The sequence below is a fragment of the Rhagoletis zephyria genome, unplaced genomic scaffold (genome assembly GCF_001687245.7).
Source record: "Rhagoletis zephyria isolate East Lansing unplaced genomic scaffold, Rhagoletis_zephyria_1.1 Rzeph_scaffold_00945, whole genome shotgun sequence".
NCBI lineage: Eukaryota > Metazoa > Arthropoda > Insecta > Diptera > Tephritidae > Rhagoletis > Rhagoletis zephyria.
Genome location: NW_016158029.1, coordinates 123,454 through 148,131, shown reverse-complemented (window position 1 = coordinate 148,131; position 24,678 = coordinate 123,454). Strand labels below are relative to the sequence as shown.

Genomic DNA, 24,678 nt, shown 5'->3' with positions numbered 1-24,678 from the left:
TTTGGAATTATTAATTAATTTTTGAGAAACCATCAGGCTTGTCGAAAAGTGACGTATATACGGTTTATGGAGAACTTCGTTAAACGTATTTCGTATTAAATTATTAAATTGGTTCGCAAGATATTCGTGATTAAGTGGAACTGCCTTTTGTTTTAAGTCGAATAACGGAAAATTGAAAAACATCTCGAAACCTTATCAATAGAAAAAAATAAACACGATTTTCAGAATCAGCAGGCAATTATGGTTGGGTACAGGATAGGGACATCCGTGGAACCAAAAATAACTCAAATTTGTGATCCAGTGTTATTTATTTATGCGTGCATGCGCATCATGAAATACTGGTCGAAAAATTTCTTATTGCTTTCGCTATGATTTCAAACCCAAAACCAATCAATTCTCTATTCAATCACCCCAAATTTCACCTATCTACCCTCTGAATTCAGTATTGCACACACAAACTTACTTATGTACTTATCAACATACATAACTGTGTAATAGAACAATGTACATATGTATGTCTATTTTTGCCCCAGCTCACATCACTTCACTTTGCACTTTGTGTTTCACTCATTTTCCTGACTTGATGTTGCCCGCTTTTGCCTATTGGCTATTATTACCATGAATTTCCATATACTATTCGTACGAATTTGTTGGGCAGGCATATGGGTCATATTAGCGAAATTGCCAAGCCATGTGCAAAATTAGTTTTGTCATCTAACGCGGTGGTGCGGTGAGCTAGGATGATGGAGTAGGGTATGGAAATGGCTAAGGGCTTGAGTGCTAAAATGAAAAGCGCAGACCCATTTAACCAACCGCTCGGGGCAACTTACTAACCAACAAAGTATAGCGACAAGCTTGCTACACACCCACAAAGCCTTTGAAATGAAAGGGTATAACAACAAATGAACCCGCTAACTAACCGCCAACAACCACACCATGACAAATGGTTTGTCATCAAAACCAAAATTTCATATAACAAAAGGCGAAGCCAATATGTGCTTGCTTGCTTGCTTGCTGTTTTCCGCCAACTAAACGAGGCTCATCAAGGGCCAGTAACCTTGGGTGTTGCGCTGCTCTGCAAGGAGTGCAAATAAGCAAAGCAAATATTGGTATGTACAAAACAGTAAGTATAGAAGCAAGAAAGGATACACGAGAAAGACAAGTCAGAAATTGTGGTTATCAGCATGAAAATTCACTCGACAGTTAGTTGTGCTGTCGGTTACTCTTTACGCCAGAATAATGAATTCCTCCTGTTTGTTATCAGTAAATAGTGACTGGCATTCATGCCATTTTAGGCATTCAGTCATTTGTTGAGCTCTTAAGATTGTTGAGTGCATTCTGTAAATTTGCTGAGAAAGTACTTGAGCTGCAAGAAGACGCTGTTTACAGAGTGCATACATACATATTTACTTTGCGTATAAATAGAGTGAATATGTAAATAGGAAAGCCTGAATCAGCAGATATACATAAAGTGGAAGGTTTGTGTTTAAAAGAATAACAATTTTTTTAAGTGTGCCAGTTGAAGTGGTCTAAAAGTAAAAAAGGTGAAATAAGGCAATATCGTTAGAATCAGATAATTGGCACTTGCTATTTTTTGGGTCAGCAAAAAAGTCATAATTTAAAAAATTTGAACGTTATAAAGAAATGTTTAAAGCCATACTTATGAGAACAAAATTGTGGAAACTGGAATTAAAATTAATGGCGGTGTATTTGTGTCGGACGTTACGCAAAATGGAAGCTATTGTGAAAGGCCATCAAAGTCAAAAAATGTCTGCAAATCGTCATATATGGAGAACAAAATCTAAAAAATTACTTTGAAGAGAAAATTATTACGTTACGTTCGGGAAATTACTTATCTTTTTTGCCGTGGAGAAAATTGATTTTTTGAAAACGATATATTGATATATTATTAAAAGATCTAGTACTTAAAACTAAGGCTATTCAGAGTTTTGTTTCAAGAAGTAAAAATGTAAATACAATTTTTTGAATAAGTATGAAAGGAAATATGAATGTAATATACAGGGTGTCATAGACCACCAGTCCACCCCTCTAAAATGGAGGGAAATGTTTTTTATTGAAAAGCCGCGAAAATATGACCTACCAAATCAGAGATGCTCCATCTTTTGGTGGTATTATCGACTTTCGGTTTCGACCGGAGGTGGCTTAAACTGTCCATTTTTTTTTTCAAATTAGACATACATGTTTTTACCACGGATTCGGTTTATGGGGATAAAAATACGTAATTTTTGTTAGAAAATTTTTTCTCAGAAGTGATTTTTCAACCTCTAAATGATCTTCGAGCATCAACTCGTGCTAGATTTCTGGAATGAGTAAAATTTGTTATTGAAAAACGAAAAAATATGAATTACCAATTCGGAGAGGCTCTATCATTTAGTTTCGGGTTTCGACCGGAAGTGGATTAAACAGACCAGAAGTCCATTGTTTTAACTGGAGATCCATTCCGAACGAAACCGGAAGTCGGTAATACCACCAACAATTTTCAGTAAAAACCATTTTCCTCCATTTTAGAGCGGGTAAACGGATGGTCTAGGACACCCTGTATATTGTACTATGTTATTTTTTGATACAAAAAATGCGAGAATTTGAATGGAATGCATTTTTACCGTTTTTTGTTGAGTATTTCTCGGATTTGCCCATGTATAAAAAAATGTGTGCAATTGATTTTAAAACTGGTATAAACTGGTATAGATAAAATATCAACTTTAAGCAAATAATATTGTTATAACTCCAAATTGTCTCCAAAGGACAAAAAAAATGAGCAAACCAATAAAAAACTGGCATACAAATTGGTATAAACTAGTATAATAATAAGAACTAACCATTACCGTAATGCACTTTTAATAAGTTTTGAAAAAGAAAAAATATAAAAAAAAATATAAATAAAATATTTCCAAACCGCAATTAAAAACTTGTATAAAAATTGGCATCAACTCACAGGTATCGTAATATAAATATTATTATAACTGATATAAATTATCGTCTTAATTTGGTCTCAGATAACTCCAAAATGCAAAAATAGATTTCGAGCAATTAGTATAAAAAGTGGTATAAAAAACTATTTGCCAAAATGAAGTTTTTATCAAACTATCATTAACATGAGAAAAATGTATTTTAAACGTGGTACTAAATAGTGCTGATTCAAAAATCTGTTACAAACTTCTTAGATTGTAAAGCATATTCTTTACTCCATTTAACTTCTGCTAGAGATTTCACCTCTATTTAATTCCCAATGGTCTCAACAAATTGCCGTTATTCTAACTGCTTCCCTCTCAAATTTCCATATATTTTATTGCTCATACGAGTATTCTACGCGCATATCTTCATTCTCAATGCAAAAGGAACTATTTGACAACTTTTCAGAAAATAATTTTTTTTTTTAATTTTTCATTGGCATCTTGCGAACAACTGCATAATCACTTCCTATGTAAATCTAAAAAGTTTTTTGCCACTCCTGTAAAATTCCAAATTTGTCGAATAGGACCTTTTGCATTGATGGCCACGATATATTCTTGTTGTATTTTCAACACAATACACCGCTTGTTATTTGCTTGAAACAGGTACAAATTTTATAGTGTGCTCAGCAGCAATGAACAACGAACGAATGCCTCAAGGGTCACAATTTCATTCACATGTGCTTGAGTGCGAAGTAATGAGCATTCGCTCATACCTACTTGTATGTACATACATACATACATACATATGTATTCGTGACCAAATAAACATGCAAATGTATTTTTTTTGTANTGAGCATTCGCTCATACCTACTTGTATGTACATACATACATACATACATACATACATATGTATTCGTGACCAAATAAACATGCAAATGTGTTTTTTTTTGTGTGCCTCCTTTTGTTGTGCATATATTTACATAAATTTGTATACAAGCGCATTACCTCAAGCTGTAAGAGTTCACTTTATTTTTCTCGTTTCCCTAGCCGATTCACTCAGTTGTGTGCACAAATATTTGACCAAGTGTTCAGCGAGTTTCTGTGCCTCGTTAGCATATTTTTGGCATTAAAAAAAAAAAATATTATTGCAGCGAATGATTTGTTTTACAAATATTTTTATGGCATTTCGTTCGCTATTGCTATTTACTTTTCGTAAATTTTCTTTTATTTAAATGTTATTTGTATGTAAACTTGGAATTCGGTAGTCGAAAATTGGAATGTGTGTTTGTTGATCTTGTCAGCCAGGCACTGTGGTTCATGATAAAAATATAGTAAGGTAGAACCGCTGAGAGTCACTTTTAAAATTCTTGACGTTTCCAAACAATTTAATTTTTAAATTTACTCACAAACTCACACACACATTTTCATTTTCAATCTCAAGCAACAACAATTTCGAACAATTTCTATTTTTTGTTTTCACTTTTATATGATTTTAAAATGTTGGCAAACTTCAAAAAAAAAATCATGGCCGACAAATTGGGAGAACGGTTATACCTTGCTATGTTTTTATCATGCTGTGGTTGTAATTTTTCCAATGCATTAAACATTGTGCCAAGAGAGGATCGGATTTCTTTTTGAAAAATTTTTTTCCATTTCATTGGCTTGCCATTTCAAATTGATTATTCATCATACGCCATGTGGCACCAGCTGCCTGCTGTTGTTATTTAAGATATTTTTGTTTGCCAAATTACAAATTTTATTAAATGAGTTTTCATTTATTTGCTTATACAACTACGAGCATTAATTCTGTATTGTTTGAATCAATAGTGAAAACACACAAAAGGCTGAACTATGCAGAATTTTAAATTTACTCTACAATTATGAAACAAAAAATATCGCCTACGACTAGTAAGATATGCTTACAGCCGCGATGCAGTTTTAGCGTAAAAAGTTCAATTTGCTGACTATACTTTATTTTTTTTGGATTAGCAACGCGAACCAAGAGGAAGGGGAAAAATGTTACGTATACGCCCAGGGGTTAACATTTCTGTTANGTATATCAGTTTGGCTCAAAATTATTCTGTCGTAAAAAAGGAAGATCAGATATCCCTTCAGCAATGTTGGGTGCATTGTGTTTGACCTGAAGCCCTTGATTGCTGGCTGGCTACGAAAATAAATTTTAATTTCTTGTTGTTTGTGGATAATAAGTCGTTGTTTTTCCGTGCCTCATATTTAATATTTTAAGATATAAGTCAACCAAATCGCACTAGTTAATTGGGATAACGAAACAGAAGTTTATATTTCGTCTGTTGATAGTCTTACGCAAGGACTTCACTGCTTCTATTAAGGTTTCCACTGAATGAGATGAAAACACTAGGGGAAGGTGCACGGAATTAATGGGTCTGCCCGTCATTAGAATTATCCATTGAACTGTTTTTTCGCCTCTTCAGATCGCATTAACTCCAAAGAAAACCAGCCTACGCCGACAAATGCAAGGCCAGGAGCGTGCCTAGCCGCTAGAGGAGGACTTTGAACATCGTTCGATCGCCAATTTCAATAGGGCTTCGGATTACCGCAGTGGACGTTTTCCCCTTCCTGTTTACTCGTTGAAAGAAATTGTGTTCTTTCAGAAAAATTTTCTTGGATGATACTGATGAGGCTTATAAATCATCGCCCTTGTATTGCGTATGCAAGCTAGATATCTGTTCGACCTAATCTCGACCATTAGCTGAAAGTTTCGGCTGAGGCTGACAAGTGGAAAGCTTCTACAGCTCGTCTTGCTCATCGACGACATGTCAATCACTAAGTTGACCGAGGCAAAGACTAAAATTCCTTATAAATTTAGGCACTTAAGATAATGCCAAGGAGTCCAGGGTAGAAACGCAGGACGGTCCATGTTAACCCAAAGAAACTGGAACGCAGTCGAGAACACTGAAAATAGCGTCGTTTGAATCCAATCTTGATTTGCATCACTCCACGTAAGGATATTCTAGTGTTGGGTAAAACCGAAGCTAATGCAGCTAGCAGAGACCCATTATCGAACGGCAACACTCTTGGGAGTCGTTATGCGGACCACGGTAACTCATCGCTACCTAGGAGCAGCCAAGTAATACTGAACGCAGGTAATGCGGTTCCTATAAGTGCTTCTGCTGTGAAAAAGGATGGATGAAAGCTTCCCCTTCTCTTCACAGGAAACCTGAAGCTGCATCACCAAAAGCCATGGACTTAGTGGCCAAAACACTATGAGACTAAGCTTTGACCAACTCTAACCAGAAAGGCTAGGAACTAAGGGTCCCGAAAAGACAAAACATTCGACAAAAGATTTTGAAATCATTTTTTGAACTAAGGTGGCTTTCTTTGAGAATTTTAATTACTGATTGGGTAAAATTAGAACAGGCTAGGCTCTTTACCAACATTATCTTATGCCGAATTTCCACTAGGTATTGAAATTACAAAAAATTTGTTCGGATTTAATTGCACAGATATTTATTTTTTAATGTCCAAATTTATCATTTAATGCCTGCTGGCAATCTGGCATTAGGCTTTCGGGGCTAGAGACTTCATTAATGGAACAAAAAAGGACTTAAAATTTATCGTGTCTATTACAGCCTAAAATCTGGTCGAAATGTTTTTTATTAAAAACTCTATGAGGTTTTGTTTATTCAAATTTATTTTATTCTATTTTATTCAATGTGTATTACTCATCATCAGCTACAAATGGGTTGCTTACCTGATTTCGTATAAAGATTTAGTTCATCCTCCTTAGAAGAAATATGTGTATATCTACCTATAATTTGCACACTAAAACTAAACTAAGATTCATTTCTAGTTCCACTGTGCATTGCACTATTTTGAGAAGTTCACCAGTTTTAATTTAACTTAACGAAGATCGAACAATGCCTTGAGCACAAAGCAATTGTTTGGCACAAAAAAGACTGAATTTAACTTAAAAAAGTTGGAAACCAAAGTATTTAATAGAAACTGGAGTGCCGAAACAGGAACAAAAATAAACACAGTCAAAACATTACTAATAAGTAATAAAGTAGTAAAGTAAAAAAAAAAAACAATAGGAAAGTGATAAGAATAGCAGAATATAGTAAAGAGTGCAGTAAAATATTTCATAGTACATAAGTAGTAGGAAAGTTTTAACAAGAAACAAAGCGCTGTTGAAGAAAGCTTCACAGAAAACAGAAAAAAGGAGTAGAACAAAGTTCTTATAGAAAATCGCTACAAATAATGATAGTTGTAAGAAGACAGAAGTCGAAATTAAGTAGCAACAAAAAAAAAAATAGTAGTAGAAAAAAACAGCCGCCACCGCATTTTCGCTACAAACTAAGTAAGAGTAACTTTTGCCACAAGTACGCATTTGTTTGCGGGGCAGCTACACTTTACCTCGACACTTGAGCCCCTTGTGGGTGATGCCATGCAGCAGCGAACCGCAATGATCGCAAAACATCGGTGACAGGAAGGAGGTGTGCTGCCATTTGTGCGGCATCTGATGGGCCTGGGAATAGGTGAGAAAACTGATGGAAAATTAACATAAAGTTTAGCGAAAGATAGGGCAATAAAAGTAATTGGAAAATACTTAGCAAGAAGAAAGTAGATACGTACATAGATCATAGTAGCAGAAAGATTAAAAAAAATCCATAAACAAACTAAAAAAAATTGGTTAGAATGAAGTTTTAATAGTTCTTAGAAGTGTATGAGTTGATTGGTGAGAGACAACGAAATCTATGTATGCGGAAAATGTAATATGCTGTCGAGATTGAAACATTCCAAGTCCCTCTAAAATTTTATGGTATTTAAGCGTGCAAAGTGAATGCATATACAAAACTACGATATACCATTAATGGCTTAAATATGTATGTATAAAATATGTTCAGTAATATTACTCCAAAACCCTTAAATCTAAAAATCCTTAAAAAAAAATTTATCTTCACGTTTTGCGTGCTTTCTATTCAGCTCTTTGCTCCACACAATTATTTCACTTTCACTGTTGTTTTTTTTTGTTTTTTTCTTCTACGCTCGAAAACATGACAGCTGTTTGTCTAAGTGCGTTTAAGGCTTTAATGTAAACGTTTACTTCAGCATTTAAAATGCAGATGGTGGCAATGCCATGAGAAATGAATGCTTTTCACAGGAATGGAAATAACAAATGCACACCAAACAGTGAATAAGCGACTGCACACATATGTATGCATAAATATATGCATGTTGATGTCCATAAATACCCCTTTACCTACGTATATTGTTTAAATATAGATGTAACATGTTTGAAAAATAGATGAAGTGATGGTGAAAACTACGCTGGTTTTTGTTTGTTACGTATACGCCAGCGCGCCCTTTGAGAGTTGAAATTTTTTAGTGGAAACGACAGATTGCCAGCGGCATTTGAAATTTCATTAACGATATCGTTATCGACGAACCTGCATCGATAACTCCTTATGGTTTATCGATACATTTTTATTTTTTCGGTTATTATATCCAATATATAATGTCCAAAAATAAATCAATAAATCAATGATACTGATAAATATACAAATATCGATACCGATACAAATATCGGTAAGATATCTATAAGTATAACCGCGTATCGTCTCTCTAGAAAATAGTTTATGCAACCTCACATAAATATGCCGTTTTATATTTTGTTGATACGCGGTTTTGTACTTAAAACGACGATTTGTAGATATATGTATGTAACGGTATAAAATTAAGAAAACTAGGACATGTGTTAATACTGCAAGGTCTTTCTGGCCGAAGGCGGTGAAGCTATCTCCTGAAATTAGGTGCATAAGAGTAGCTGATCAACTGGCAAGAGTAAGGTTTTAGCAATTTTTTAGAAAAGGAGACTCAAATTAAAAAGGTTAATACATCGCTCTTCTTCAATGGAGGTCAATATGTTTTTGCAGCGCATTTTGATATAAACGTGCGACATTATATTAATTTTTGTATATTATTATTATTATTATTTTTTCTAAGTCTAAGGTTAAATTCAAAGGAATTAAGCCAACCGTAAATCTTTACGTAAGCACAAATAAAAGAAAATAAATAACCACTCGCTGATAGAAAAACACGTGGGTACATTTGTAGAAGCAAAAGTCGCTTACGTATAAGTCATTAAGGTCAGACGATTGGGACATACATATGTACATATGTAGTTACAAGCAAATAAATACATAGTTTATTTTGCAAAATCATACGTAATCGCAACACATATACCTACATACTCGTACATATACATATATGAATGTATAATAACATATGTGCATTAAAGATCGAGAACTAAGTATATTTATATCTACTTATTATAGTATAAGTAGTATGTATATGCATGTAAATATATATTTGGTTACAATTTCAGCCTGTCTGCTTGTCCTTTGACCTCATTGGCATTGACATTGCCACGTCGCTTTTGTCTGATGCGCTCACACTGGCTTTGGCCATCAACGACGAATGCATACATATGCACAATGGCCGCTTCATTGCCTACTAATCTTCATACTTATTGCGAATAATAGCGCATGTCCTCGCTGCCAAGGCAAGGACGTAAGCAAAGAAAAAAATAAGTCCAAATGTTTTTTAGTGTTTTTGTTTTTCTTTTTTTTTTAATTTTATCACAGACTTGCATCAATGTGGGTATGACTGCTTCTTGCTGGCTGCTTAAGTGTTTGTCTGCCGTATTTGGCGCCATTGAAAGTATTTATGAATGAGCGCTGCTTAGTATTCAACTGAACAGCGTAGGTCGAGTATGTATGTATATATTTATAGTATATTGTTTATATATCACAGAATGCTGAGCAGCAGCAAGATAAATCTGTGTGAAGGCGTAGACAAAAATATATCACTTGAAAAATATATATAGGGTTGGATGTCTGCCCATTAATAGAAGCAAACTTAATTTCAGATTTAAGCAGCATCGCAGTTTCTAAATTTAATCTAAAAGTCCTTAGTTTGTGATTTGTGTTTATTGTTAGTATTAAGAAGCAGCAAATCGATAACTTTTTAAGTGGTTTTGGGCTTCAGACTTGTCGTGTTTGTCTTTAATTTAACAAATAATAAATACTTGGCACTTCTTACCGCGCGCTACTTTGAGTGTTTTTTTTTTTTTTTGGCAGTTACTTTCAGAGCTCAGTTAATTGCAGATTCGTAGAAAAGATATGTATGTAGAGAGTCAGGGCTTCTGTAAAAGTTGCCTGACTTCCAATATGAAACCTAGTTGTGACAACCAGAACCTTTATTTTAGGCTTCACTACTTTTTTAAGTGAAATTTCTTTGCTTTCGGTTAGGTGTAAATGCACACATGGTTTTATTGAAAAAGCGACTCTATCGCTGCGCTCTAAGTTCCAACTCCAATGAAACGAAAAGGTAACAGAAGAAGAGAGCGGGTGTCGGCGGTGATTGGGCACAACTAAATATAAGATTTACATACATTAAAGTTAAGATTTCGATTAGGATTGAGATTTATGTTGAGGCTTAGAATTAAGATTAAGAACACGGTTAAGATTAAGATTTAGATTAAGATTAAGATTTACGTTAAGACTGAGATGAAGACAAACATTTAGTTTAGAATTAAGATTAGGATAACGACTTAGATTGAGATTATGGTTAAGGTAAAGATTAAAATTAAGATTAAGATTAAAATTAAGATTAAGATTAGGATTAAGATTAAGAATATAAAGATTAGGTTTGAAATCAAGATTAAGCTTGAGATTAAAATCGAGGTTAAGATTAAGATTAATTTTGAGATCAAGATTAAAATTGAGATTCAAATAAAAAAAATAGTAATACTTAGATTAAGATAGAGGCTAAGATTAAGACAAAGATTAGGTTTGAGATCAAGGTTAAGATTAGAATCAAAATTAAGATTGAGAATAAAATTAAGATTAGGAATAAGATTAAGATTATGATTAAGCCTAAGACTGAGACGACGATTAAGATTAAAATTATCTATATATATATAATAAGCGAAGGGATTTTTTGTTCAGGATAAAACATCTGCACCGTTCGCTCGATTTTAAAAATCGGGTGTCAAATTAAAGCATTTGGCCTGTAGATGGGCAAACTGGTTTTATTTTTCGAACAGAGTTGCCACCTGTAGAACAATTGAATTCAAATTATTTAATAAGCAATACTATAATAACCACATCGTTCGTTCGTTAGGTAGCAGTTTGAAAATATTTTGATGTGGGTTGCCACCTGCTTGAAATGTCGAATTTAGTTAACTTATCCAAAAGTTATATAAAATGTCAAACGAAAGGGTGTTAAGAAGTCGTTAGTTTAAACATTAAGAATATTTTTGAGGTGTTGGAAAAGGGTTGCCATCTGTTTAAAACTTTATTTCAAATTATTAAATTGATTAAACTAAATGTTAAAGGAAGAATATTTAAGAATATCTTAGCGCTAAATTACTTTTGAAGAGGGGTGCCACCTGTTTAAAAAGTCGAATTTAAATAACTTTTACGCAAATTATTTGAAACATAAAGCGAAAGGGTGTTGAGTTGAGTTTGAACATTTAGAATATTTGAAGGGAGTTTGCCACGTGTTTATAATGTGACATTCAAATTATTTAAGAAGTTGCATGAATTATTAAGAGATGGGTATCATCGAAATAGCTTAGAAAAGGGTTTCAGGTAGGTTTTACAATTCACTTCCGGGTGAATTTAAATTAAATTCGCTTCGAAATCAAATTGAACTTTGTAGAAGTTTACTCACAAATAAATTGTATAACCTCAAAAATAAAGACCTTGTCCTGTGGCTGTTCGATAGGCTTTTATTTTTTTAAATTAGCGANTTATTTAAGAAGTTGCATGAATTATTAAGAGATGGGTATCATCGAAATAGTTTAGAAAAGGGTTTCAGGTAGGTTTTGCAATTCACTTCCGGGTGAATTTAAATTAAATTCGCTTCGAACTCTAATTGAACTTTGTAGAAGTTTACTCACAAATAAATTGTATAACCTCAAAAATAAAGACCTTGTCCTGTGGCTGTTCGATAAGCTTTTATTTTTTTAAATTAGAAGCTTTTTATCGGTACAGGGTGATTTAAAATTTGATAATATTAAAAACTTACTATTCGAAATGGCTGCACGGATTTAGAAAGAAAAGGACTTATATTTGTAATAGTTTAAAGGTTTTTGAAATTTTATCTTGGGCGTTTTAACACCGTGCGGGTTCACTGGTTGTTATTTATTATAAATTTCCTCATTAATTAAGTTATTCGTATGGCAAAAAATGTTCACAATTCCCTCATCCTTTAGCCACTTCCTTACTACAATGCTACACTATATAAATCATTTCCTTTGCATACGTACATACATACATATATTAATACATAATTTAAAGTTACTTCCGCACAGCTGAGCCAAGTTCCCCAACGTTTCGCCGCAGACCAGTGGCTTTCAACATTTCAACCAATAAATTTAGAAACATAAATATTCTTGTTTGCCGAAATTGCAAATTTGGCACACTTGTGGCACTTAGTGCCTTCATATTTCCACTCCACAATACTTTGTACTTAACTCTCTGCTGCTCGTTTTATTTACTTGCCGACTGGCACTGTGCCATTGGCGTGTTGCACTAAGCGGAAGCGTTGATGTTATTACCTACATTGGCGCACTGGGGTGCCGCTTTGTCATTGTTGTTTAACTAATTGTTATTGTTGTTGAAGAGTATGAATTCAGTAGCAATGTTGTTCCAATGCCTGCTTGGAAGTTACTTTTTGAAAGTTCTCTCCTAAGTTTTATTGCTTGAGTTGCGTATATTTGTACATATGTATGTGTGTACGATATCTACTTACTTGTTGCCTTCCCCTTCAGAGATTTGATATTTAATTGAGTGATTTCACTGCTACTTTGGTTTACCATTTCGTTGCAATTGTACTTCATGTACTTATATAATATACTTCTGAATTTAATGCTTTCAATTGGAATGGAAAAACTTTTTTTGTGTTGCATGTGGGCTTTCATTCGAAGGTAATATTCTTTTTTCTATTTTCTGGCTTTTATTGTTGTTTTGCAAACTTATTTTTTGTTATTGCTTTTTGTGTTCTTAACTTTTACCATTAGGTTTTACTCTCTCTCCCTCTGTTTGAACATTTTTCTTTGAAATTTAAGTCCCAATTGTTGATTATTCTTAACCATTTTTTGTCATTTCCATTGCTGTCCTGATTTCTATGGTTCAATTGAAATGATTTGATCATTTTGTCGTCGAAAATTGATTTTGTCATTTAGCTTTTTCACAGTTGCCACTGTGCTGCTTCTTGTATTACTTTTTCAATCGCTTTTTCTTTTCGTTATTATTGCCGCTTAACATTGTGTATCAAAATATTTGAAATTTATTTTATAAATTAGATTAGAGCTTAAAGCTATTTAATACTTTTGCTGGTTTGATTTTGCAAAATTATTTTTGACGTAGGAAGAGAAAAATTCTAGAATTCGACTTTCCTTATAATTGAATTTTACTAAATTATCTACTAAATTTGATGCATCTATCGCATTTTAAATGATATTTAAAATTGCCAAGCTCAACTCCCTCAAATTTCTGCATTTTTTTTTTCTAGAACTCCACTAATGAATTTCTTTTCGTTAAGAAGAAAAACCGTTTTAAGTCATATCGATTGACAATCTTTCCGCCTGCCCTTTTTTTTCCTTTTTTAGAATGAATCGTTATTGCTGCACTTTATTGGAAACATCTTGATGACTGTTTCAATGAATAAATGCTTTTTTGCAGTCCATCACAAACAGTTTTTCGTATTTTTTTTCTTACTATTGCCGAATTGTCCCCAAAATGCTGAAATTAAGATAACAGAAGAATAGCGACCCCAAGCATGAAATATCGAATTCTATTACAAATGCGAATAAGTTTATAATAAGAAAGCAGTAAGAGTAACTAACTATATCATATGATATCGTTTACGGCAAACATTTCGATTATAATTTATTTTCGATAAATATACAACAAAGCAATAGCACAAATATCGATAAGAATTGAGGGCTACCTATATAGATACAGTAATCAATATATACATATATTTATGTGTAATAAGACCGAAGTGATAGATCGATAACAATCTCGATAACAAGATATATCGATCAATATGTCGCTAATACCGACCATGCTCAAGTACCCGCAGGGCAGGGGCAAGCTTATTGAGATTTATCCATTAAAATATTCAAATACATATCCACATATATTTATCGATAACAATAGCAATATATGTAGATATAGGTATAGGATAACATTATCCAAAATAATATTGCCAACATATGTATGTATATGTACATCAAAAAAATATACTGGAAAATGTATCACATAATATATCGAAAATATCATAGAAATTAATATGACTTATGTGTTGCTATATACTCGTATGCGGGTATATACTTACATACATACATATATGTACATAAATCTAAACTATATAGCTACCGCCATAATTAAAAAGAGCGTCCTTCTAGGAGCATTAAATTCTAATATTTTGAAACAATCGATTTTCTGGGCTCGATTTTTCATGCATCAATTTGTACACGACGGCCAGAGGTTTAGACCTTCTGATTCAGCCTCTCATGGAAGTAGAAAATTTACAACAGAAATGACGAAACACAAATTTCGCCTTATCTAGGACATGCACCGACATGCCTGCAGCGATTTTTGCTTTTATTTGAGTTTCTATGCTTTAAAATGGTACAGCTATTGAAAGATCTTTTTCATCAGCTACCAAAGAGTAGGTCCTTTTCAAAAAATTTTCATTGGAAGCGTTTTTGAAAGTGCTGCTCATTTTGCCGGCTGCGGTATTAAATATATTAATTATTTATTTATTGATTATATTATCAAAAAAAGTCGTTTCAGGCACCTTAAAGGCATAATCTGAGTTCACTACCCTAAGTATTGCATATTATGTTTACAAAATTTTTTAAAACCTTGGTTCGACTCCACCAGTTGCATGCTAAATAAATAATTATGATTGCCGACTTAATACTCAACAAATACACGCCAATAAAGACATTTACTTAGCAGGATAGCTAAGAAGAAAAAAAAGTTAACACAGAAAAAAAGCAGAAAATAGTCATATTAAATGACAGCTTAGTCAGTGAGCTTAACAACTTCACTGTTGATTACTCATACGCCATGCCGCCCCGCATTTCGTGCTCGTGCTTAAAAATGTATGTATGCATGTAGTGTACATACAGTGCACACGAACAAATGTGACAATTGTGCTTAATAAAGAGCACTCAACAACACAGTTTCATAAAAAATTCAAAGTGCTAAAGGCAACAGCTAAACAGCGAAAGGCGCAACAGCCTGGCAGTTAGCAGGACGACGCGATAGTTAGTTTGCCTACAAAGCTGGTACATAGACAAGTTTTTATGCGCTTTTCAACTATTTTGATATTTTTTTTATCTAATCGGAATATTCGTCGATTGTTGTTCTGACTTTTGCTATGCTATGTTTTTTACTATTATGATGTTTAGTTTTATGTGCAAGGAGTGGAAGCACTAAAAAGTTGGCAGACTGTTACTTGGGTTATTTTCTTTTTGCTACATGCATGCATACATATGTACATATACACTTAAATATCTATTTTTATTATATGTATGTACTTTGTTATTTACTATTCTTGTCTTAACATTTTATGCGCTGCATTATGATGGTGTTTAACAACAATTTGCATTCATACATATTTTATCGGCATTTTGTTTGCTTAACTGCGTTTAGTGGTATTTTTATTATTTACGCCAAGCACTTTTATTCTTCGTCAGTCCTACATAGTAGTTAAACTAACTCAGTTATTGGTTACAAAGTTAGCTAAACCTACTGAGCCATTAAATACTTGGTATTTGTCAAGTCATTATGAGAGATAATTACTGACCTTAATGCATGTAATTAATGTTGATAAACTATTGTTCAAAAAGCCCGCAAGAAATTCTCTCACAGTAATTTAACTTAAGTTTAAGAGAATACTTTTTATTTTTGGCACACACATATGTACATATGTGTACGTGTTTATACATTAGACTGGCAAAGCGTTCTCCTAGTGAAGCCAGCAATAAGCAAACTCATGTGACCCATGTAGAGCCCTAAGAGAATACACAGTTAAATTTTCGCGTCTTTCGAGTCATCGCCTAAGAATGCCTCAGAAAAGCCTCGGAGGCAGACTACAACCCCGTGAGATGTGCTTTCGGACCAATGCATGCCCAAAAATATTTTGGAATACTATGGTAGCTAGTATGTTTCTCTTTTAAGTATCAGTGATATATACTAAAGCGATCTAGTGTGCCAAAGGGGTGCTGCGTGTTCTGCAGTGGTTAAAATTTAACCAGGTGCTGAGTACAACAAAACCGCATCCTTATATAGCCGTAGATATATGGCTCTGTGGAAGTTAGATCAAAGGAAGCTTCCTTGGCTTCCTCGACGTTGAAGGGTTATTAAAAACGTTTGTTCCAGGTGACAGTAAGCGCTCTCGGTTAGAATGGCGTTTAAACCAACTTCATTGAGTTTAGCCACAAAAAGTCTGTTATAGATACGGTGACCAGATTTCTGTCGGAACATTTGTAATGCATCGAATTCGAACATACAATTTTGTTTTTAGAATAAAAAGACATAACCTCTTTTAATACAGTTTTATTTAAAACAAATTGAAAAATAATCGCAAAAATGTATACACAAAATATAAACGGTGACGAGAATGTCAATAGGGAAGAGACATTTTGGCAACTTTTGGCTACTTTTCTCTGTTCAAAAATTTTTTTATTTATTTTTAATGAAAATATAGCTTACTATGNGAGAATGTCAATAGGGAAGAGACATTTTGGCAAGTTTTGGCTACTTTTCTCTGTTCAAAAATTTTTTTATTTATTTTTAATGAAAATATAGCTTACTATCTAAAAAACACACACAAAATTTACATAAATCAAAATTTCAAAACTTTGAATTTTAACAAATGCTAATCAAAATTTTAAACATTTTAAACAGATATTTTTGAATTGTTTTGAGTATGCCCACTCAATTCGAAGCGCATGTTTGAAGTAGCTTGGACTTACCGTTGAGTAGTTCGACAATTTTTTTATGGAGAAAATGTGCAAAAAAAAATTACCAAAAACAATGGTTAGTCCAAGCTACTTCAAACTTGCACTTTGAATTGAATGGGCTAAAAAACTTCATACCCGGAATATTTCTAAGAAATCTAATTAAAAAGCTCAACATTTTTAGGAAGCTTTGTCGAACTTAGCCAACTCTTGTACAACGTTTGAAATTTTGACTGCATGGGCTTTGTTAGCTAACGAGCTACACTTTCATAAAAAGTAATACACATTAAATAATCTTTGCCACTGTATCTACAGCATACATTTTTCATATGCATGAATTTTTTGAGGGAATTGGTATTTCACTAAACTCAAGTTAGAATCGTTTCATGAAAAAAAAACTTAACAAGGAACAGAGTAAAACATAACCAAAGATCATAGAAGGTAAGGATGCTGGCTATGTTGATGGCTTCCTGTTATTTTATGTTCTTTCAGATAGCGAATGTGCTGCCACATTTGTAAGAAAACTTAGGATCCTCGATACAATGACGCAATGCAACAACTTACTCGTTTGATTCACTTTCATAAACTTACTAGTTGACTGCCAACTATTTTTGTTTTGTGGAGATGTTTGCAATTTTTCCTAAAAAGTATAAGAACTTTACTTGATGCACCTACAAAAAATATCAGATCATAAATATTAATTAAAGGTGGTAAATGTCAGAATTTCAGCAGCAATGTCAAATTAGCTGAAGACACGCGAAGCAGGAGTGAAAAAAGGGTTACGAAAAGTGACTGACAAACGAGGAGAAAAGGAATTTTCCATATAAAAATTGTCAGCAAGTAATGGATGAATATCGTCAATCATAAAATTAAGAAATGCATATGCATATGTGTGTATTTACTAACACTCAAACAAATTGTGGCAAGAATATAAAGAGAATTTATAAGTGCACCATAACCGCGTATGCAAGTTTGTATGCATACATACATATGTCTGTACATTAGGGTGGTCCTTAAAAAATGAAATGAACGATTTTTTTCAGTCTTACCCCTTCAATCGGTAACACCAATGTCATAGATATCACATATAAATTTTGGTCCCGATTGGAGAGGGTTAAGGCGTGTCGTGTCGCACACGGGCAAAGTTCTGATTCCCCTATGGAGACTCAAAAAATTAAAATATGTATTTTTTCTTCATCTCAACCATGTTAAACGTCTCCAATCGGGAACAAAATTCGATTATAGTAGCATCGACGTATGTAGGGGTTGAGGCTTAGGAAATCTGATGTAAAAATTTGCTCCCTACATTTAAGGGCCACCCTAATAAACATGCATTGGGGTAGTCCAAGAAAAGAAAAATCGGAATTTTAATGCTACATATATGCATATGGAGAAAAAAAAATTAATATTTATCGATCGGAAAACTTTGCTTCTCTTCAGAAGACTTCTAATAATAATACCCAATTGTTTATTTAATAATTTTTTTAATACTGAAGACTTTTTATTGGCCCCATTGCATTTTCTGGAGTCTTTGGAGGAAATATAGTTTTTATGAAAGAATAGTTAAATAAACGATTGGGTATTATCATTGGGAATCTCCTGAAGAGAAACAGAGTACTACGATCGAAAAATATGGATTTTCAAGAATTCGGTACCATTTCTACGAAAAGTTGTTTTTCTACCATATAAAATACATAGGAAACTTTGAGCGCATTGAGCGACCTCTTAATACTTTTTGATTTCAAAGTAAAAAAATAGGGGGATAAAATTCCGACTTTAGTTTTTCCACATGCATTTTTGGACCATCCTAATGTACATATACAATGTATACTAGGGTGGTCCTTAAAAATATCAACATATAAATTTTGTATGACATCCACGAAATATTAAATATTTAAAACAAATATTTAGGGGTCGCTGCCGGGGTTTGAAAAAATTTAATTAAAAAAAAAATTTCCAAAAAATCGAAAAGTTTTTTAGTTGAATTTGATATAGTATTGAAACTAATTCATATACATATGGAAATTCATAAACTCGCTGAGGTATACTTGGTCAAGGTAAAAATTAAGTCGAATTTCTGCGATTTAAAAATATAATTTAAAGTTTTTAAAAACTTGGCAGCGACCCCTAAATTTAATTTTTAATTTTCATGCAAGTCTTTATTTTGTATATAGAAAAAATGTGTATACTTATATTTTTAGGCCCACCCTATTATTTATTGTATATGCACCTAGGCGTACAAACTTGCACACTACACTTTTATAAATATTTTTAGGACCACCCTCATATATAGATATGTGTATTTGCATGGCTAAAGCTATGCGCACTTTAATCTATAGAAGGATTCGTTGGCTGGCTGACTAAGTATTATTTGACTCGTTTCTTCGTGCACATCTGTACGTATTAAAATGCCAACAAGCATCAACAAGTGCTGGCACGTGTGCGTGTGCACATATTTTTATCAAAGTGTGTGGTGGTGGCGCTGTCTCTTGCCTTGCATTTACACACAGTATGTATGTATGTATCAGTCGCTGCCGCAAGGACATGTGCGTATTTGCTTTTGTATGAACAAAATTTATGGCATGGCAATTTAACATTTAAAAAAACCACCTTAGTGTATAAGCTTTTATCGAAAGCACTGAAAAATGAAATAAAAGGGAAATGGAAAGAGAAAACAACAGGAAGTCTAACTGACAGTAGCAGATTTGGTTATGATAAAATATTCTGTTTGTATGCAAGTGTGTATGTACTAAAAGCTGCCAGAGGCGAAAGACTGACTAAGTAATGGCGTTAAAATTGTTTATATCTACGCGGAATTGTTTGGCTTTGAAAGTTGGAAAGGAACAGCTCGTTATCTTATAATACATAGGAAGCCCATAACTTATTTTCATTCAACGACCAGTTTTGTACGAAAGTCGGTAGAATACTTATAAAAAATTTAAAAATAACTGCTACAGTAGAAAACTAGTTTCAGTTCTTAATAAAATATAGGCTTTGCAGTGAATTCGAAGCTAAAGAATTTGGTGTTCCATAAAGTTTTTTTTTTGATAACGACGCAAATTGTACTCTTACAAAGCCCAGATGTCAATTATCGTACACCATGGTGTCGCAGCTAAGAGCAAGAACTATGGCCCGATATCATTGGGAGTACTCCTAAACCTTTAAAACTTAATTACATCGATTTGCACTCCACTAAATTTTATTAACAATTCTCTAAATTGTAATATTTCGGTATTGATAAATTTATGAATAGTTTTTGAGACTTTTTCAGACTTTTTAAGATATTTTTTGGCGGTTTTTGTCAATTTTTTACGGACTTTCCGGGTATGTTTTTATGGTTAATTTAGAAATGTTTCTAATTTCCAATCTCTTACTTCATTCCAAATAATTTTAATTTAAATATATGAATGTAGCTTAAAAAGGTAGAGAATAGCAACTTTAATTTTCCAGCTTTCACGCTGGCTTCTGTAGGCGTATGCATATGTAAGAGTGTGTACATAAACACTTATGTGAGTTTAGATTCTTAAAATTTGCACAGCGAAATTCGTGTGAGCTGCTGTAATTATAAATTATAAATTCCGTTTAAATAAGTAAAAAATTCAGCAAAAATTAAATTTGCCGCAAAACATATTTAAGCGCTTAGTTAAGTAAGTAAAACTCTACTCTACCGCGCATGTTTGTTGTTACGCTTGCAAATGCATGTGTGAGCAAGCGAATTCCTTGTAGACGACTAGTTCTTGTTTGTTTTTGCTTTTTTTTTCGTTGGCTTTTATAGCGCTTGTCTACGCATAAATTTGCCTTTAATTAACTGTGGACACCCTGTGGCGGTATTGGGCGGCTAACTGCTTGCATGGTCCATTGTTGTTTTTACATTTATTGTTACTTCCCTTTACATACCAAGTTGTATATTTACATACGTAAAATGTTAGTTGTTTGCTCACCGAATGCCATAGAGTCTCGACGCCGTTTGGAAGGCCTACACCGAGCATTGGCAAATAGTTGAGTTGAAAAATATCCGTGCGTGTGTGTGTGCGCATAAAATCGTAGTACCAGCGCTATTGTTTTAGCATTTATGGTATGTACTATTCATATTCGTGTTAGTCTCTGCATATCCTTACACGTGCATCTACATATGTATGTACGATGTCATGTGTGCAAATAAATTCACTCTTGTCGTTCGTACGCTTGCCTAGTTACTGCGGACAATTTACAATTGTGAAGGAAATGATTTTATATGCTGTTAGTTGTTAGCCGTTTTTATTGCCTCATCTTTCCAAGCATTGTTGACCTTGTTTATACAAATGTTTTGCCACAGGATTTCGCTTGGTAATAAAATAAACCTATTAAAGTGAAAGTAGTAAAATTGCTTATTCTTTAATATAGGTTTGAGTCAAATGTTTTACACGACTACTTTAGGTTAGGTTAGGCTACCTTGGTTGCCTTGTTTGGTTAGAAATATAACCGATTTGGAGCGCACAAAAGTGTAGATACTGGCTGAGTACAGTTCAGGTAGACATGCATAAGAATATTGGAAGAATGAGCGTCGATGAACTCTCGTCAAAACAGAACATTGGAATAGGCATTCGATTCCTTCACACCGTGGCAGTCGCAACAGTAATCGTTTGACTGAATACCCATTATGACAGCGTGAGTCCCCATCAGGCAGTGCCCGGTGAGAGTTCCCATTACACGTCGGAGCAGTGGTCGCTCCAAGCAGAGCAGAGGGCGATATCTGCGGTTATCCAACTAAGACTAGATATGCGTTGCTATCCTGCATGTGGGTTCCGCAGACCATGTTTTAATTGCCGTTGGATAAAGTTATTTTTCCGGTACGAGCGGTACCGATTGCCGACAGCAAGGCACCTTTCCTTGCTAGTTCATGTGCCACACAGTTGCCCGGTATGTCTTTTGGCCTGGTACCAAGAGTGACGTAACTCCGTGTCAGTTCATTTAGAGTACGTTTACGTTTCATGACCACCTTCGATGTAGATTTGTTACAAAGAAGTGTTTTAATAACTGCCTGCCTATCAGAAAGGATAGTTACTGCATGTAAACTAATAGGAGAAATAGTCAGCCATCTTGCAGCCGCGCTGATTGCTCTTAGCTCAGCTAGAAAAATGCTGCAGAGATGTGGCAAACGAGAATCGAGGCTAAGTAAGAGTTCTTAAGAGTATGCCCCACTTTTTACCTTCTAAACTAACCAGAAGTTATCTAAATCGGTGCACGAGATCAGGACTGAATCCTACTCCAATTCGCCTCTTGAAGGTATCTTGTTCTGGAAATGATTCCGTAGTCCAGTAGGCGAGACTTGCATAGTGCAGACGCCTGAAGTCTGCTGAAAGGTCTTACAAAATTCTACAGTGTAAGAACCTCGCATCGCTCCACTTGAAGCCGAAAATGCTTCAAATTAGCAAGCCGACAATCGAGACTTCGAGGTCCTTCAGATGGAATCCGACGTCTAGTAGGCAATGCGATGCTAACAAAAATCTTGTATGCTGCATCGGTTGGAAGCAGTTCGATAGAGGTAGCCGAAAACCGAGCAGTGCTCAGTCGACTGAGCAGAAATCTGGCCCAAAAATAAATAACGATTCGAGTTCTACCAAATCTTCTTTCTATTGATTGACTGATAGAGGAGAGTTTGGATATTTTCCGCTGCCTTAAAAGGCAATAAGAAAAGTGAAAAAAAAATTGTAAACGCTGATGGACACAAAGACTGATACCTCCCCTGCCGGAATGGGTTAATACTTAGACCACATGGTTCAATGAATTTTTACTTCATGCAAGCTTTCAGTGGACATGGAGGCTTCGCTCAATATCTTCACCGTTTTAAAATAAAGTCAGACCGCTTATGTAAACAGTGTTCTGAAATTGAGTTCGCAGAACACACAATTTTTCATTGCCATGTACGCTTGGAAAAATTAGCGAGATAAATACAATGCAAATATGGACGAAAAAATAGGTACAGAAAATCTAAAGAGCACAGAACATTGGAAAATGTGTTATTCGGCCCTATTATAGTTGTCGATGTCGATTGTCGTTGTAACTTTTGCATAAAAAATAGCCCTCGTAAGTCCAACTCCAGCTACGCTGATCACTGTATATTTGCGAGGAACATCTTTCCTTAAAAAATACTGTCGTCAGCGTGGCTGGAGTTGGACTTATGAAGGCCATTTTTTGATGAACAAATGACATCGACATCGACATCGACGTCGACAACCATAATAGGGCGGATTGATTAATAGAACGAATTATGCGGTCGAAGAAACCGAATCTCTCTCAGAAACCTGAGAGAATAGATGTAGGAACAACAAATGAAGGAAGTACATTCTACATAGGCAAGGCAGAGATATACTACAAACGACTGAGCTACTTGATGAGTAGCAACACTCCCTCAACGACTGTTAAAAAAATGCAATTCAATTCTTGGTAAAAGTGTCGCCTGAGAACCCTCTCAGGGCCTTAAAAACTCTGAGAGCATCATTTTGGCACGATTTCTCTGGGATCCCTGATATTATCTGAATTTCCTTAAACCACTAAGATTTGTCAATGAATCTATTTAAGTTAGTAATTAGAATCTCCCTAGTGTTTCATGCCTCATACGTGCCAATGGTGGGCACTCGCAAAGATAGTATAGAACCGTTTCCTTACTTTCCTCTAGACTGGCACCGAGGGTTTTACCAAAGACCCATTTTGTTCCTCTGAATTTGATTTGCCATACTGTGTCCATATATTTTTCTCAGTTTTTCAGGTTTGAAGGTTGTTCTAACGTGTATCAGCCATACGTGCAAACTAAAAATGCAGTTCCCTTTTGATGAGACCGAGTGGAGTCATAAAGAGATGCTCCGGAGTAAGCCAACTTATCAGCTCTCTCATTTCTGTGTATGTTCCTATGGCCGGGAACCAGAGCTAAAGGCGTATTTGCAAATTCTGACTATTTTAGACTTAAGCCACTTAGTTTGAAAAGATGTATCGATAATTATTTTAAATATAATAAAATAAACAATTTTCTCTAAAAGATTTCATAAAGGCCTCAATGAAATATGGACGTTAGTAAAATATCACTCATACGCCATGTCACACAATTCTTTCTTTTCTTTATTTTATTAAGAAATTCGTGTGATCAAATTAGCACACGAGTGAGCACATATGCGAAGTCTACATTAATTTTTAATGCTAACATTTCGCTGATTTTCCTTACTTTTCTATCCGTTGTTGTTTTCCATATTTTAATTAAAATTACACTTATGCTAACGCTTATGCTTAATTAATTACCATTATTAATTCGTGTGCCACCATGCATACTAAATAAGTGCGAATATGTGGTTTTTGCATATACATATGTACCTACTGCTTACTGCCACCAAAGGCTGAGGTATATTCTTTACTGAGAAATGAAAATCCAAAGAATTGAATGCGCGAATACCTTCGCAAAGTGGAAGCTGAAGCAGCAGAAATTGCAAGAAGTGTCTTAATGCCGCTTAACAACACGCACGGTCGAACACTTAAGCGCACACATACATACATACACACATACACACATATATCCATATACTATATTGTACTGTAAGGACTTTATGCACAATCCGTTTTTTATGCGACGCAAAAAGAGAATATTTAAATTGAATTCACGGCAAAATGGGATAATGTGCGGATGCATACAATGGTGCGCGGATGCGATTGACAGTAGCCTTCGCTGGTTGCTAGATGAAAAATAGGTTGAGCATAAGGCAGATATGA

The 24,678-nt window shown here is 34.3% G+C and overlaps 1 protein-coding gene across 1 annotated transcript in view; it reads right to left on the bottom strand.

The window, feature by feature from the left end:
• Pkc53E (Protein C kinase 53E) overlaps positions 1-24,678 on the bottom strand; it is a gene marked incomplete at its 3' end in the record, with an annotated part of 91,647 nt that overhangs the window by 22,809 nt on the left and 44,160 nt on the right. The window lies entirely within an intron of this gene.